A 4,402-nucleotide genomic window follows, 5' to 3' on the forward strand; every position below is an offset into this window, starting at 1 on the left:
GAAGTGGTGATGCAACATGGGGGCTTAAGTGGGTACGAGAAGAATAAATGAAAGAAAATGGGATTGGGAGGGAGACAAACCATAAGTGACTCTTAATCTCACAAAACAAACTGAGGGTTGCTGGGGGGAGGGGGTTTGGGAGAAGGGGGTGGGATTATGGACATTGGGGAGGGTATGTGCTTTGGTGAGTGCTGTGAAGTGTGTAAACCTGGTGATTCACAGACCTGTACCCCTGGGGATAAAAATATATGTTTATAAAAAATTTAAAAAAAAAGAAAGAAAATATCGATGAGTCAAAAAAATTTTTTCTATTTGGTTTATTATATAGATCCTAAATGTGTATGGATAATTTTGATTCCTAATTCTATTCCTTAGGATGGTATTATAAAGAAAGGAATCCTGTAGGTTTCATCTCAATGGTTCATTCTTATACAACACTTATTACTGTGAACCACATATGTACCCACCACTTTGCTAGATATTAAATAAATGAGTCAGAGAAAATGTCGACTATTTTAATATGGATCTAAAAATAAATGGTTGAGCTCCTCCTTATTAGAGAGACAGCCACATCCTCTGGTGTCATGCTAGTAATGGCCCTTAGACACAATGATGAAGGTTGGAGTAAATGGATTTGGCCATATTGGGAACCTGGTCACCAGGGCTGTTTTTAATTCTGGAAAAGTAGATACTGTCACCATCGATGACCCCTTCATGACCTCAGCTACATGGTCTACATGTTTTGCTATACCACAGCAAATTCAGAAGCACAGTCAAGGCTGAAAATGGGAAACTTGCCATCAACGGAATGCCCATTTCCATCTTCCATGAGTGAGATCCCACCAACATCAAATGCAGTGATGCTGGTCCTAAGTATGTTATGGAGTCCACAGGGGTCTTTACCATCATAAAGAAGGCTGAGGTTCACTTGAAGGGTGAGGCCAAGAGGGTCATCATCTCTGCCCCTTCTGCTGATACGCCCATGTTTGTGGTGAACATGAATCATGAGAAGTATGACAACTCCCTCAAGATCATTAGCAATGCCTTCTGCACCATCAACTGCATGGCCCCTCTGGCCAAGGTCATCCATGACAACTTTGGCATTATGGAGGGACCTGACCATAGTACATGCCATCACTGTCACCCAGAAGACCATGGAAAGTCCCTCTGGGAAGCTGTGGTGTGATGGTCAAGGGGCTACCCAGAACATCCTCCCTGCTTCTACTGGTGCCACCAAGACTATGGGCAAGGTCATCCCTAAGCTGAATGGGTCTAACTGGTCTCCAAGGAGTAAGAGTCCTTGGACCACCAGTCCCAGCAGGAACAAGAGAAAGAGGAAGGCCTTCAGATGCTGAGGAGTCCTTGCCCCAACTCATCCCACAACATACTGAGAATCTCCTGACCTATATAGTTTCCAACCCCGTTCTCCTGAAGAAGAGGAGGGACTTGGGGACCCTACCTAGTCATATATTATTGGTAAAGTATACTTCACACAACTTAAAAATTTAAAAATACAAAAATGAAAACAAATGGTTGATCCATAAATTGCTAAAGTTTATTAGATAAGGTTAGAAATAACCTTCTATAGGATTGCAAGTGGGCATTCAGAAGGGAGAAATTGATTTTTGTGAAGTAATTGCAGAGAAGATCTACAGTTCAAAACTCAAAAACTAAAACAGAATCAAAACAAAAATCCTCCCCACAAGTAAAGGAACCCTCAACCCCCCCCCCCCCCAAAGAAACCCTAAGAAACATAAACACAATTCATGATATGCAGACTGGTCTTGAGTGTTCTGAAAATTCATGTAACTTCAAGCTGCAATTCTAACGTCATCTTGGGTGACTGAGGCAAAGCCTTGGGCATGTGCCAGAAGGACAGTCAGATGAGAGATACCTGCATAAACCCATGGGCCTCAAAAGATGAAACAGTCCACTCAGTAAACAAGTGATCCATAGGTCAACCTCACAGAAGTGGGCAATAAGGAAATGCATTTGTGCACCTCTTGTTTCTAGGTAAAGGAAGAAAAAGTCTCCACTGAGGAACTAAAGCAGCCCTCACATAGACTGAATCCACACTACCTACCTACATGGCATACAATCCTTCAGTCCCAGATAAACCTGTCTTTACAACATTTTTGGTGGTATATTTAACATAGAGAATCAGTAATAGGAGAGATTACTAGAATAAATACGTCTGAGAAATTCCTTTGTAAAGTAGTCTGCTGGGAGATGTTGTGAATCCTTGCCTAGGGGGCATATAATTTTTAGGAAGTTAGGTTTTATTCTTGAAGGTGGAAGAGGAAATTCCTAACCAATATCCATTGGCTTCTACTGTGCTTTACTCACTGAGCTGAGCTGCCCTTAGCACTTATTTTACAATATAAGATGTGGACCAAGTACGTGAGAATCACTCAGGATGATTTCTTAAATTGCATACTTCTGTGCCCTACTCCATGCCCAAGGATGTACATTCTTAATATTAAAGTTTGATAAATTGGACCGTGCTGTGGGGCTATTCTTCAGCAAGCTTTGGAAAAGTTAACAAATGTTATTTTTATCTTAAGCAACAGATATCTACAGGGAGTGTAGCGCCAAGTCTGGAGAAGATTTAAATTGTCATTAAAAAGTGCCCTTCCTTTTAAAATGGGGGCAATAACAATTATTTAGAAGTTGGCTCTAAGCAGAATGTCATAAAAGAAAGAGCTGCTAGCTCCTCTCAAACTTCACCCTTGGAGACAGCATGGAAATAAGAGGAGGGTAGTAGACTCCAGAGCCAAATAACAACTGCAAAATACACACAGCTAACAACGGTAATGAAACTTTGGGAAACTCTCTAGAAAATAGACTGTGCCAAGATCCGTGTGTGTGTGGTGTGTGTGTGTGAGTGTGTGTGTGTGTTGGGGAGATGTAAATGACAGCCTACTGGGGCAGAGGACCAGGCATCACAAGTGGAGAAGTGCCAAGTGACAGCTCTCCAGCTGTGCTCTTCTCTCTCACTCACACCCCCGGGGCATGATTACGGGGACCATGGACACTCCAGATTGAGCAAGGGGAACCACAACCTCTGCAGGCAAGACAGCACTGGGAAGTTGGGATGTGCTGGGTTCAGAAGCATTTTAACAAGTGCAGTTCATCTTGCCAGATCCTGATATTTCCCTTTCTTCCCCCAAAGTACAGAGTAGCTCAATAGGAGGAGGTAATTTGTGGAAAAGAGCAATGCCTAGGTGAAGTAAGGGGAGGTTTCCTAACGTCAGAAGGGAGGATCCCGGATTGCAACAGGAACCTTTATCGGACCTTGAGGGCTTCACCCTCCTTAATTCATCAGGTGGGTCAAAGCCTTCATATCCTAGGCAATAGTTTTCAGGTGTGAACAGGAAAACCTATGAAATCTGTGACAAACGCAAGAACTATAAAAACAAAACAAAACAAAAATATCACAACACATTTTTAAAAAACTTAAAAAAGAGAAAACAGAAGAAATGACCCAGAACAGGATCTCAAAGTATGCATAACAAAGATCCTTAGAGATATATGTATAATACTATATATAATATATAAAAGACAAGCAATTATAAAGAACCAGTTGAAATGATTGTTTGGATTGAAAAATAAATGATAAAATACAAAGAATTAATTGGAGAACTAAACGATGGGAAAATTCTCTATTTCAAAAGCCACCTAAAATTGATAAAAATATGGAAAGCATAAAACAAAATGTAAGATTCATGGGACTTCTAGATGGAGAGGGAAAAAATTAAATAATAAGAAGAAATACTTGCAGAAATTATGACTGGCTGCCACCTAGAATTAAAGAAGTATAAATTAACAGATTCAGCAGTCACAGAGAGTCAAAAAGAGATAGATGAAAAAAAAAAATAAAACCTTACAATTAAGGGATACTATTAAAGGTTTAAAATTTAGAAACTAACAAACAAATCTGGCAAAAGTAGAATAAAAGGGCAGGCTAAACACAAAGGAACAAACTTCAGATACTTTAAAAAAATACTTTAAATGTAGGTAAAATATCAGCTGTAATAAAACCTTTTAAAATTTATTAAAGATTCTCTTTATTCACTTTGTTGAACTCTGACAAGGAATTTCTTTCAAAGGAGGGAATCCAAAAGGAATCAATGAAAAAATTCAACAGGATATTTATAAATCAATGGAAATCAATCAAATAGAAAGTCAAGTGAATAAATAATCTAATAAAGTATATTCTCTACGTGGATATTGGATTGAGTTGGTAGAAATTCCTTTCTATACTTTATCTCTTCCTGGAGTCCTGCCCTTTTTAGTGTGACTTTGCAACTTCTTCCAACAAGCTTCTCCCTCTGCCTCTGAGTTGGGCTGGCTTTGTGGCTAGCATTAGTCAAGGGAATGCTGAGAAGGTGGCAGTGGCCTC

General features: G+C 39.8%; 1 pseudogene; it reads left to right on the forward strand.

Moving 5' to 3' along the window:
• Positions 1–609: 609 nt before the first annotated feature.
• Positions 610–1,355, forward strand: LOC132014426 (glyceraldehyde-3-phosphate dehydrogenase-like; annotated as a pseudogene).
• Positions 1,356–4,402: the final 3,047 nt, after the last annotated feature.

Source organism: Mustela nigripes, chromosome 3 (genome assembly GCF_022355385.1).
Source record: "Mustela nigripes isolate SB6536 chromosome 3, MUSNIG.SB6536, whole genome shotgun sequence".
Taxonomy (NCBI): domain Eukaryota; kingdom Metazoa; phylum Chordata; class Mammalia; order Carnivora; family Mustelidae; genus Mustela; species Mustela nigripes.